This window comes from Carcharodon carcharias, chromosome 10, assembly GCF_017639515.1.
Source record: "Carcharodon carcharias isolate sCarCar2 chromosome 10, sCarCar2.pri, whole genome shotgun sequence".
Taxonomy (NCBI): domain Eukaryota; kingdom Metazoa; phylum Chordata; class Chondrichthyes; order Lamniformes; family Lamnidae; genus Carcharodon; species Carcharodon carcharias.
This window is the reverse complement of record NC_054476.1, coordinates 59,045,083-59,059,127: the sequence shown is the minus strand read 5'-3', so window position 1 is coordinate 59,059,127 and position 14,045 is coordinate 59,045,083. Positions and strand designations below refer to the sequence as shown.

Below are 14,045 nucleotides of genomic sequence, written 5' to 3'. Positions count from 1 at the left end.
TACGGGTATTTTATGTTATTGCATTTGTAAAAAAAATTAAAATTCTAGTGACTAGGGAATATCATTGACAACCAAACAGCACATAAGTACAATATACACTAAGCCTGGTCACTCCCATGGGACATCAGAAGTTATTTGAAGAATAGGCTGTGTCAGTGGCATGGTATTGTAGGAGGTTGTTAGGTGTTATCAAATGAAGCATTATGTTTTTTCACAGCACAAAAGGGGATCTTAAAAAATATGGATTGGAAAATATGGGGCACTTTGCCAAATTTTAGATTTATTGTTATGTGGGGGGTTTCAAGTGGATCAACTTCAGCTTGGAGGCAGTGGTTTGGCTGTGTGCCAAGAAAGAGTGAAGAGTACAGTGATACTTATCAAAACTTCATTGCAGATTAAGCTTACAATGTCCAAGACATATGCAAACAGTTCTCCTCAATAGTTCAGCTCTCCTATATTTAGTATGGAAGAACTATCTGCAACCAATGAAAGTGTTGAGGACATGTTTAAAGATGAATGCATAGTAAAATTGGGAGTCTCAGATTATAGGCTACACCAAAGCAGTCCAATGTAGATCCTTCTAGATGCTAAAAGTAGCTATCTACCAAAAAAGCTGTTGAAGAAACTCGAGAGCTCAGCTACCAGAATGCTTTGACTGGAAGGCGGGTTTATTCAATGTTTGGATCCAATTACCATTGAGCAGCTGAGGGGTTAACAACTACTACTGAAGTGTTCCATTTCCCACTGGTGAACCAGTTATCTCATGGCATACAGTGAGTGTTCATTTTTACAGGCACTGCATTGAAGACACCGATAACAAGTGCCAATGTACAGTGTTCTACAAAGCAAGGCCACATAAATTTGACAGAAATGCCTGTTGTGTCTTCTCTCCCCTGGAAGTTTTTATACAAAGTCTGTGATACTCAAGCAGCAAATTTCATTACACCAGCAAGCATATGTGCAAGAATATTCTTTATTTTTGTGCCAAATTTAATAGGTTGACAGCAAAAATGAATAAAATTAGACTTATCTGGACCAGGACCCCACCACCAAACATCAAGCCATTGTTTCCAGAACTGTCATTGACCTCATCTCCTTGGAGAGCTTCTCTCCACAGCTTCCAACCTCAGACTCAATAGCCCATTTCTACCTCCTTCCCAAAATAGATAACAAAAGGACTGGCCTAGTTTAGTCATTGTTTCAGCCTGTTCTTGCCCCACTGGAATGCTATCCTATCTCGATTCTAACTTTTCTTACCTTGTCCAGTCTCCTCCCCCTTACATCCATGACTTTTCTGATGCCCTCCATCACTTTATCAGTTTCTTTCCCTAATGGTCTTTCTTTCACCAATGGACATTCAATCCCTTTGCACCTCCATTCCCCCAACAGAGATCTCTCGACTTCTTCCTTACGCAGAGGCCAACCAGTCCCCATCAACACTGCCTTCCTGCATTTGGATGTACTTGTTCTCACATTGAATAACTTCTCCTTTAACACTACTCAATTTCCCCAAATAAAAACTGTTGCCATGGGTTCCTGAATGGGTCTAGCCATGTCTGCCTTTTTGTGGGATATGGGAAACATTCTTTGTTCCAGTCCTACTCAGGCCCCTCCCTAACCTCTTTCCCTAGTACATTGACAACTATATCGGTGTAGTTTCATGTCGTCGTCCTAAACTGGAAAATTTTATCTTGCTTCCAATTGCCACCTTTTTCTCGTCTTCACATGGTCCATTTCCAACTCTTCCCCTGTCTTCCTTGAATCTTCATTTCTGGGAATAGGCAATCAACAAATGTTCACCATAAGCTCTCCGACTCTCACAGATACACTTCCTCATTCCCCACTTCCTGTAAGGACTACATTCCTTTCTCCAAGTTTTGCAATCACCATCACATAAGTTCCGATATGCTTCCCTTTTTCCTCGACCGAGGATCTCCCCCTCACCACGCCCCCATCCACCCCAATGTGGTTGACCAGGACTTAACGACATCCATTCTAATTCCTGTGTTTCTGGTCTCACCTCTTCCCCTCTCTTCAAGACTATGATAGCATTCTGCTTGTCTTGACTATCCACCACACCAACCTTCACTTTCAACAGATCATCTTCCACCATTTCTGACAACTCCAGCATGATATCACCCACAAACACATCTTCCCCTCCCTCTTTAGCATTCTGATGGGATTGTTCCCTCCACAATAACGCTGGTTCACTGCTCAGTCACCCTAATATCCCCTCCTTTGCTAACAGCACCTTTCCACGTAAGCACAGGAGGTGCAGCACCTGCCCTTCTACCTCACTTCACACCATCCAAGATCCCAGACATTCCTTTCAGGTGAAACAGCAATTTTCCTGCACTTCTTTCAATTTAATATACGGCATCACTGCTCACGATGTGGTCTCCACTACACTGTGGACACCAAATGCAGGCTAGGGTGACCACTTTGCAGAACACCTCTGTTCAGTTCACAAGTGTCACCTTGAGCTTCCAGTCGCATGTCATTACATGCCCCATTCTGACCTTTCTGTCCATTAGCCTGCTGCAGTGTTCCAATGAAACTCAACGCAAGCTCAAGGAACAGTGCCTCATCTTTCGATTGGGCACTTTACATCCTTCAGGGTTTAACATTGAATTCAACAAGTTAAGATCATTACCCCCATTTTGTTTAGCTTTTCTTTGCTGATTTTTTTTTTCCCTCTTGATCTCTCATTTCCTTGACTGTGCTTTTGGATAGCAACTATTCAATATCCTGCCTTTCACATCTCCTCTGTCTTGTTTCATTATGTTATATTCTACTGTGGGGTCGCTTTGCTTGCAAACCCATTTACACGCTTATCTGTTGGCGGGTGAGTTGATAACAATATACTGCAGAATGCTAAAGAGGGAGGGGAAGATGTGTTTGTGGGTGACATCATGCTGGAGTTGTCAGAAATGGTGGAAGATGATCTATTGAAAGCGAGGGTTGGTGTGGTGGATAGTCAAGACAAGCAGAACGCTATCATAGTCTTGAAGGGAGGGGAAGAGGTGAGACCAGAAACACAGGAATTAGAATGGATGTGGTTAAGTCCTGGTCAACAACATTGGGGTAGGTGGGGGCAGAGAACAATAAGAATTGAAGCACGTGCTATTTAGCTACACAACCAACAGAGCACCAACATGATGTGTGCTTCTCCAACCAGACCCTACTCTAGACTAACCCTTAACACTGTAGCCCAAGCTACACAATTGGGTCATAGTCATATGGTCAATCTGCTCACATTCTCTTAAAGGTGTATTGCACCTCAGATTACCACACTTTGTGTGTCCCATTACCAGTTCCTTTGGACTTACACCATGGAACCCTTTGTCATTTAATCCCACCCTATCACAGACCTTCTCTTTTGTTCTTCTTCCCTCCTTCCCCCTTTTCACTTGCACAAAATCTTACATTTTTAACTTATCCAGTTCAGATGCAAGGTCATGGACTTGAAATGTTTCTCTCTCCACAGATGCTGCCTGGAGTATTTAGTTTTCTGTTTTTATTTCAGGTTTCCAGCACCCACAGTATTTAATTTTTGTATCCAGATTTATCATGTCTAGACATAGTATATTGTTATAACTGTCAAAAAATGTAAGCCACAATCTCATCCTTCCAAACCAAAGCCTGGTAAATAACTGAGCAAATAAAGATTAATTTATAATGTGAACTCAAAAATCAGCTTCTCTCTCTCAAATTTACAGGCTCATAAAATCTGCATTTCCATCTTCAAAGCAAAATCTATTTAGAAAGAGTGTGGGAGCTTAGAGACTGCTGTACCGAGACAACATATTGATGGGATGTTATTTATAACTAAAGTCCCAGTCTACTTTATGAAGTAGTGAAAAGAAAACTGCTCATATGAAATGAGTTTGGACCATGACAATCCAATTCCCAGTAGGAATGAAGTCAAAGTTCAAATCTGCCTCTAATTTGGCACTTCATTGTTGATTTTACTCAGAAATGCCACTCGATGTCTGGAATACAAAAATGACACATTGCTACAGCAGTAATTCCCTTCCCGAGTTGTAACTGAGACATAACACTACAACAGAGGAGGGAACTTTAATCTGTTTCTAAACTGGACAGCAGAGTGGTTGATACGGAGTTCCAAAATTGGAAACCATTCCATTCCTCAGCACCAAGACTCTTTACCTCAACAATACAAAATTAAAAAGCACAAATCTTTTAGGCTCAAGTTTTCTATTTACTGATTTTTAATAAGGTGACCTGAGTTACTTTATTTCGTGAGTGCAATATGGATGCAAAATCACATTGTCACAGAAACCAAAGTGCAATGTCATGCAACTGCCACATACAACATCATTGCAGTTGCATGTGGCTTTCTATGGTGAATGGACATAAGAACAAGAGTTGGCCATTTAGCCTGTCAAGCCGGCTCCGCCACTCTGCAAGATTGTGGCTGATCCATGACCTAGCTCCATATACCCACCTTCACCCAATATCTCTCAATACCTTTAGTTAACAGAAATCTGTTTGGCTGGTATTTGCCACACTGCTTCTCTGGTAGGCTCCGCAACTGCCAGCTATTGCTGTTTAAATCTGCCATTCTACTTACTGCCAAAAGATTAAACAAGCCACTTGTGCATGGTTACGTTCAATACTTTAGCTCAAATGAGTTTGGTTTACTAGGTCACTTTCCAAGGAGTACAGTGTACATCAGACATTGATCAAGACCTAATGTCCCATATATAATCCTGTCATTGCATTGTCCAAGCCTTCTCTGCAATATAGATAATAGAACAATGTAGAGTCATGAATACATGTGATGGGACCAAGCTGTGTCCAATGTGGACAGAATAGGTTATTCCCTGCAAATTGCCTCCCATTCATTCCAGAAAAAAACCACCAAGGTTATCTGGGTTATGATTCCATAAGTGTCAGCAGCTTTCTGGCAGTTGGCCTACTTGCTGTCAGCAGGTTTAAGGGGAGGCGATGGCGTAGTGGTATTTTCGCTGGGCTAGTAATCAAGAGACCTAGGGGAATGCTCTGGGGACCTAGGTTTGAATCCCGCCATGGCAGATGGTGGAATTTGAATTCAATGAGGCATCAGGTTAAACGTGGGAAGGGAAGCCTCCTGCTGATTATCACATACTGTCCTCCCACAGCTGATGAATCAGTACTCCTCCAACACCACTTGGAGGAAGCATTGAGGGTTGCAAGGGTGCAGAGTGTACTCTGGGTGGGGGACTTCAATGTCCATCACCAACAGTGGCTCAGTGGCACCACTACTGACCAAGCTGGCTGAGTCATAAAGGACATAGCTGCTAGCCCCAGAGTACATTCTGCACCCTTGCAACCCTCAGTGCTTCCTCCAAGTCGTGTTGGAGGAATACTGTTTCATCAGCTGTGGGAGGGCAGTATGTGGTGATCAGCAGGCGACTTCCCTTCCCACGTTTGATCTGATGACTGTGTCTGCGGCAGGTGGTGATGGAACCAACAAGAGGGAAAAACATACTTAACCTCATCCTCACCAACTTGCCTGCTGCAGATGCATCTGTCCATGACCACCGCACAGTCGTTGTGGAGACAAAGTCCTGCCATCGTGTTGTGTGGCACTACGACTGTGTTAAATTGGATAGATTTTGAACAGATCTAGCAACTCAAGACTGGGCATCCACAAGGCACTGTGGGCCATCAGCAGCAGCAGAATTGTACTCTAACACAATCTGTAACCTCATGACTCAGCATATCCCCCACACTACCATTACCACCAAGTCAGGGGATCAACCCTGGCTCAATGAAGAGTGCAGGAGGGCATTTTTTAAAAATTAATTCATGGGATGTGGGTGTCGCTTGCTGGACTAGCATTTATTGCCCATCCCTAATTGAGAGTCAACCACATTGCTGTGAATCTGGCGTAGGCCAGACCAGGTAAGGGCGGCAGATTTCCTTCTCTAAAAGACATTAGTGAACCAGATAGGTTTTTACAACAGTCGGCAATGGTATCCTGGTCATCATCAGACTTTAAATTCCAGATTTTCATTGAATTCAAATTCCATCATATGCTGTGGTGGGATTCAAACCCAGGCCCCACAGCATTAACCTGGGTCTTGGAATTACCAGTCCAGTGACAATACCACTATGCCACCACCTCCAATACCACCTCCCCATGCCAGGAGCGGTACCAGGCATACCTAAAAATGGTGTCAATCTGGTGAAGCTGCAACACACAATTACTTGCATGCCAAACAGCATAAGCAGCAAGTGATAGACAGAGCTAAGTCACATCCAGTCATGAATGGTGGTGGACAATTAGAGAACTCACTGGAGGAGGAGGCTCCACAAATATCCCCATCCTCAATAATAGAGGAGCCCAGCACCTTAGTGCAAAAGATAAGGCTGAAGCATTTGCTACAATCTTCAGCCCGAAGTACCAAGTGGATGGTCCATCTCGGCCTCTCCGGAGGTCCGCAGCATCACAGATACCAGTCTTCAACCAATTTGATTCGCTCCACGTAATATCAGGAAATGGCTGAAGGTACCGGATACTGCAAAAGCTATGGGCCCTGACAATATTCTGGCAATAGCGCTGAAGATATGTGCTCCAGAATTTGTCACATCCCTAGCCAGCTGTTCCTGTATAGCTACAACACTGGCATCTACCCAACTATGTGAAAAGTTTGCCCTATTAGTCTGTTCTCCATCGTCAGTAAAACAGTGGAAGGGGTAATCAACAATGCTATCAATTGGCACTTGCTTAGCAACAACCTGCTCACTGACGCCCAGTTTGGGTTCCACCGGGGCCACTCAGCTCCTGACCTCATTACAACCTTGGTTCAATCATGGACAAAATAACTGAACTCCAGTGGTGACATCAGAATGGCTGCCCTTGACATCAAGGCCGCATTTAACAGAGTGTGGCATCAAGAAGCTCTAGCAAAATTGGAGTCAATGGGAATCGGGGGAAAGCTCTCCGCTGGTTGGAGTCATACCCAGCACAAAGGAAGATGGTTGTGACTGTTGGAGGTCAATCATCTCAGTTCCAGGACATCACTGCAGGAGTTCCTCAGGGTAGTGTCCTCGGCCCAACCATCTTCACCTGCTTCATCAATGACCTTCCTTCCATCATAAGGTCAGAAGTGGGGATGTTCACTTTCAGTTGCATAATGTTCAGCACCATTCACGACTCAACAGATTCTGAAGCAGTCCATGTCCAAATGCAGCATTACCTGGACAATATCCAGGCTTGGGCTGACAAGTGCCAAGTAACATTCACGCCACACAAGTGTCAGGCGATGACCATCTTCAACCAGAGAGAATCCAACCATCACCCCTTGATGTTCAATGGCATTACCGTCGCTGAATCCCCCACTATTAACATCCTGGGGGTTACCATTGACCAGAAACTGAACTGGACTAGCCATTTGGCTACAAGAGCAGGTCAGAGGCTAGGAATCCTGCGATGAATAACTCGCCTCCTGGCTCCCCATCTACAAGGCACAAGTCAGGTGTGTGATGGAATACTCCCCACTTGTCTGGATAAGTGCAGCACCCACAACCCTCAAGAAACTTGACACCAACCAGGACAAAGCAGCCACTTGATTGGCACCACATCCACAAACAGCCCTCCACCACCGACAGTAGCAGCAATGTGTACCATCTACAAGATGCACTGCAGGAACTCACCAAGGCTCCTTCAACAGCACCTTCGAAACCCATGGCTACTACCATCTAGAAGGACAAGGGCAGCAGCTAGATGAGAATACCACCACCTGGAAGTTCCCCTCCAAGTCACTCACCATCCTGACTTGGAAATATAACGCCATTCCTTCATTGTTGCTGGGTCAAAATCCTGGAACTCCCTAATAGCACTGTGGCTGTACCTACCAACACATGGGCTGGAGCGGTTCAAGGCAGCTCAACACCACCTTCTCAAGGGCAACTAAGGACGGGCAATAAATGATGGCCCAGCCAGCAAAGTCCACATTTCGTGAATGAATAAAGAAAAAGGTTATTTGATGGCATAGTGTGTCACAGCTGGACCCCGATCTTTCAGTCTTCTGATTGGAGACCAGACATAGGACCCAAGATGCATGCTGAGATCCCGCCAAAGTCTCAATGTGCTGACTTCTGTGTGAATTGCCTGGGAAGTTTGAACTTCTGATGGGCCATTCCCCTGCTCCCCAGGACCATCTGTGAAAGTCTACTATCTCCAACTCTGAGTTAGAGTGGAAGACTTCAGACAGTTCCAAGGATGATTACCCAGCAAATGTTAGACAGACAAATCCTAACCTAACTCCTAAATAACCACAGAGCTGACCCCCCAGACACTCTCACTGACCCCACAGTTCCACCTTCAAACCCCGATTACCCTACTTGACTACCCCTGATCCAACCGCCACCCCAACCACCCAATCACCCATTTATGAACATTCACCCATTCACTAACACTGGACATTTAAATTTACCTAACAGCAACTAGTGCCATAAAAGGGGGCATGCCTTGTATTTCCCCGATGCTGCAGGACTGCGATGGAGTTCTCCAATCGAGGGATGCTGCGCTCTGCATTTCTAGAGAAGCCAGGCTCAGAAGACCCAGCAAGAAATGTGGAGCAATGTGTAGGCGTGGTAAAGTTTGAGTCGAGCAGCAATCCGATGTTGATTACCATTTCATTGCAAATCCAGGCCATTGGTTGATGTCTCACGTGTGCTCTGTGACAGGATTCGTAGATAACGTTCAGAAGCAGTAACATTGGGCTGCATCTTGCTGAAAAAAAATTATATCGATTCCTCTAAATATGTTTTCCAATTTGGTCTTTATGAGCTACTGAGTGAGTTATGAACCTCCAAGAATTTCTTTTATTATTCTTTGATGGGATGAGGACATCATTGGCAAGGCCAGTATTTGTTGCCCAACCCTAATTGCCCCTGAACAGAGTGGCATGCTTGGCCATTTGAGAGTCAACCACATTGCTAACGGTTTGGAGTCACATGCAAGCCAGACCAGGTCAGGACGGTAAATTTCTTCCCCTGAAAGACATTAGTGAACCAGATGGGTTTGACAATCAATGATGGTCACGATTACTGAGACTATTAATGAAACTAACTTTCAAATCCAGATTTAATTGAATTCAAATTCCATCAACTGCTGATGTAGCCTTTGAACCCATGCCCCCCAGAGCATTAACCTGGGTCTCTGGTTTACTAGTCCAGTGACATTACCACTACACTGCCATCTCCCCCTAATTTGCTGCTCTGCCATTTATCTTGCACAAACAGCATCTTGCTCTTATTCTCCCTTTTAAGAACATGCTGGATTTTCATAGTGTATTGTAAGTCTGGTAATTAAGAGCAGAAATAACCTTTTAATGCTATGATAATTGTTAATACAATACCAATGAAACTTTGTCCCAGAAAGAAAACATTGTAAATTGCTAAATCTCGTTCCTACATGGAGTTAATTCCCTCGCTATTTCTCTTCTTGTACTTGATTTGACTGCATATCGCCCTATTTCCTTCACTATCATCGCTCTGTTTCTAAATTTCATTGGTTAAAAGATACACTGAGGGCTCCCTAGTTCACTGAAGTCCCAGATGCTCCATTGCCTTCACTACAACAGCTCTCACTTCTAACAAGTTACCATGCAAAGAAAGTAAGAGAGTACCTCATAATATCCAGTCTAATATCCACAGCCTGGACTAATTTCCAATCTCTTCCCTGGTACATCAGCACTGAGGTAACTGCTGCCCTGGCTAAAACTAGCTAATTCAGCAAAGACTGTGGATCAAGCCTGGATCCTTTTAATCTATATGGTACAAGTATGCACTCCAGGATTTTACTTTTTAAAAATGTAGCTCATGGGGAGGTGGGAGCTGGGAGGGGTTTGCAATCACAAGTCAAGTACAGTGGGACTAGCTGGCTGTTTTTTACAAACCAACATCAAATAAGTTATTCTGGTAAATCAGTACAAAAGTTATCAAGAGAACACCTTTTGTTACTCAGGTGATGTTTTAAAAAGAGGAGGAAATTCCAAGAGAGAAAAAAAGAGTACCTTTTGTTCAAAGCACAGTCCTGAATCTAAATACTAATTATGGTTTGAAACAAACATTTCAAAGTCCCTATCTTGACAGAAAGCTTTCATTTCAGGTTTCATCCCCTCATTCTCTTCCCTGTCATCAATGGCAAGGGGCAGCCACTGCATCACACAGCAGCTCCATTTAGATAAATAGGTGCTGCAACTCCAGACTCATACAGTAGTCGATCCCAGTATCACCAGTGCCTGGAAAAAAACATGCTGCAAGCTGGGAGCTTTACGGGAGCAAAGATAAAATGATAAGGGTCAAGAAAAGGGTCAAGAAGAAAAAAGAGAAAATAAAAACAACTGCAGTGAGGAGAGAGGCACCTTCCTCCTTGTTGCATCTACACAATAGACACTGCCCACAATTGTTAAAGCCAAACTACATTTTTGGCAGGAGGAAACCCTTTCAGGATGCAGCTGAAAATCTCACACCTTCGATTTGAAGAATGTTGACTGCTCTCAGCAGGGGTCTAGTACCAAATTTTGAGGTGGAGGAGCTCTAGGGATTGTGTTGGCCATAGCATTTTTAAATCTACTATTGTTTTCCTATGTATCAATCATTTGAGTCCCCAAACATCAGTAAACCTATATTTTTTAAGTGATAAATATTAGTGCTAGTAGGCATATTATTTCAAACCATGTGGTGTTTTGAATCATTAGTCTTTTAAACAGCTATTATTTAATTGTGCAACAGTTTAGTTATTTAATTCAACCATATTAAAAACAGGAAGTACGGAGAGCTTTACTTACTTCTGACTGGGGGATTGTATATAGAGGGGCTGCTGCTTTTCTTGATTGTTATTAATAACCTACACCTGGGGGTACAGGGCATAATTTCAAAATTTGAAGATGATGCAACACTTAGAAGTATTGTGAACTGTCAGAAGGACAGTATAGACTTCAAGAGGATATAGACTGGTTTGTGGAATGGGCAGGCACGTAGCAGATGAAATTTAATGTAGAGAAGTGTGAAGTGATACACTTTGGTCAGAAGAACGAGGAGCGGTGATATAAAATAAAGGATACAATTCTTAAGGAAATGTGGGAGTAGAGGGACCTGGGTGTATATGTGCATAAATCATTGTAGGTGGCAGGGCAGGTTGAGAAAGCAGTTAAAAAATTATACTGAAGCCTGGGTTTTATAGATAGGGGTACAGAGTACAAAAGCAAGTTATGAACCTTCATAAAACACTGGTTCAGCTTCAATGGAAAGGATGTGAAGGCTTTAGAAAGGGTGCAGAAAAGATTTATGAAAATGTTTGCGAGGATGAGAGACTTCATTTATGTGGATGGATTGGCGGTGCTGGGGCTGTTCTCCTTGGAGAAGAGAAGGTTGAGAGGAGTTTGTTAGATGTGTTCAAAATCATGAGGGATTTGGCAAGAGTAAGTGGGGAAAAACTGTTCCCATTGGCAGAAGGTCGAGAACCCTAAGGTGATTAACAAAACAGAGGTGATATGAAGAAAAACTTATTTACACAATAAGTGGTTTGGATCTAAAATACACTGCCTGAGAGTGTGGTGGAGACAGATTGAATTGCAGTTTTTGAAAGGGAGTTGGATAAGTATCTGAAGAGAAAAGATTTTACAGGGCTACAGGGAAAGGGTGGAGGAGTGGGACTAGCTGAGTTGCTTTTGCACAGAACTGACACAGCAACAATGTGCTAAATGACCTCCTTCTGTGCTGTAACGATTCTATGATTCTAGTATAGATATGTTCAAGGAACTTGATAAACACATGAGGGAGAAAGAAGCTGAAGGTTATCCTGATAGTGTGATCAAAAAGGGTGGGAGGAGGCGTGTATAGAACATAAACACCAACATAGATGAGGTGGGCCAAATGGCCTGTCCCTGTGCTGTAAATTCCATGTAAAGCTGCCAGCAGGGAATACAAACACTATCAGAATTACCTGGAAAAACAAAAACTCAGCAGGTCTGGCAGCATCGGCGGAGAAGAAAAGAGTTGACGTTTCGAGTCCTCATGACCCTTCGACAGAACTTGAGTTCGAGTCCAAGAAAGAGTTGAAATATAAGCTGGTTTAAGGTGTGTGTGTGGGGGGCGGAGAGGTAGAGAGAGAGAGAGGTGAGGGGGGTGGGGTGTGGTTGTAGGGACAAACAAGCAGTGATAGAAGCAGATCATCAAAAGATGTCAACGACAATAGTACAATAGAACACATAGGTGTTAAAGTTAAAAGTTGGTGATATTATCTAAACGAATGTGCTAATTTAGCACATCTGCTGATCTGCTTCTATCACTGCTTGTTTGTCCCTACAACCACACCCCCCCCCACCACCTCTCTCTCTCTATCTCTCCGCCCCCCACACACACACCTTAAACCAGCTTATATTTCAACTCTTTCTTGGACTCGAACTCAAGTTCTGTCGAAGGGTCATGAGGACTCGAAACGTCAACTCTTTTCTTCTCCGCCGATGCTGCCAGACCTGCTGAGTTTTTCCAGGTAATTCTGTTTTTGTTTTGGATTTCCAGCATCCGCAGTTTTTTTGTTTTTAATACAAACACTACACTGCATTTAACATCCTCAGGCCATCACAGCCAAGGAATTAATGTTCAGTAGGCAAGTGCAGTGTGGCGTTTGGGGATATTGATGCTGCTTTCGATCCTGGGAACCTTGAGCTTCAAAGACCCTGAAATGCCTGTTTATGAGAAAGCTGTGTGCAGGGAGTTGCAAGGTCTGTATGTATTTTTTTTTTACAGTCAGGGAGCTGTGCAGGAGAGTTACTGCTGTTGCTGCTGCTCATTGACTCAGAGACCTTCAGCAGTAGCGAGAGGCCTCGGAGCCTGAGCCCGGCGTTCACTTTGTCACCTCTTAATGTCCCCAGGCTCCCAATTCAAGCCGCACTGCAAGCTCTGGACATTCTGGTCAACTTTTACTGTCCAGCCTGAACTCAAACTCCAGGAACATGTTGCCAAACTTGCCTTTGTGCCCCACATAATAACCCAGGTAGAATTCACTCGACGTGTTCCCGTGCCGGCCACTTCTGTGTCACAAAGCACGCAACCCCACCTGGTTGTGAGAGGATTTCCCTCCAGTTCTGATTGCTGCCACCAATGAGCCAAATCCCCCTGCAAGTGTTACTTGGAGGCAGTGAGGATTAAAATCAACCCCCATCTTAAAGATTGAAAATCCAGTCATACAATTAATGGAGTGGGTTCCACTGAGAATCCCCAACGCTCTCTTCCCCCCTCACCACCCATATTCTCCCAATCTTCGATCTAAAATTTGTCAATGTGAAATCACCAATCTATTTGCTACATTTACAACAACAGTGACGATTAGGGTCCATACGGACTCGAAATGTCAACTGTATCCCTCTCCGTGGATGCTGTCAGACCTGCTCAGTTTTTCCAGCCACTTTTGTTTTTGTTCTAGATTTCCAGCATCCACAGTATTTTGCTTTTATCTCTAAAAGAGCTTAATTGGCTGCCGAGAACTTTGGGACATCTTAAGATTGTGAAACAGTGCTAATAGAAATGTATTTTTTTAATATATAGTTCACAGTATAGAGGTAACCTCTGCCACGGCCATAAAACCAAGGGAGAGAGAGGCATGCCGCAGTCTAGCCCCAGTTGGACTTGGTCACAGTGCTCTCACTCATGCAATGTTTGAAAACACGAAGTCAGTTCAAACCTAACACAACAGGCAGGCTTTAACATTTTTAAACCACGATTATGCTGAGGGTAACAGAGAAGAAATTCTGACAGGAGAAAGGGATGAGTTTACCAAATGGTGACAGAGGGAGTTAGTGAGGAAGAGCCCACCCCAGAAAAGCTGGAATAACAGGTTTCCCAGTGAGTGATTCAGATAAACCCCTGAGCTCCAAATAGCCAGTATCCAATGCTGCTCAACTTTTCAACCTCAAACTATAATCGGAAAGCTGAACTAGCTCAGCCAGCTTTCAGGAGTTTGTGGTGAAAGAACTTTGTTTACCCACCCTGGCCTGATTCCCCTTCAATCCCCAATGCCCAGC

General features: G+C 43.7%; 1 protein-coding gene across 1 annotated transcript in view; it reads right to left on the bottom strand.

The window, feature by feature from the left end:
• Window positions 1-14,045, bottom strand: part of syt7a (synaptotagmin VIIa) — a 715,758-nt gene that overhangs the window by 559,433 nt on the left and 142,280 nt on the right. The gene's annotated exons all lie outside the window — the stretch shown is intronic.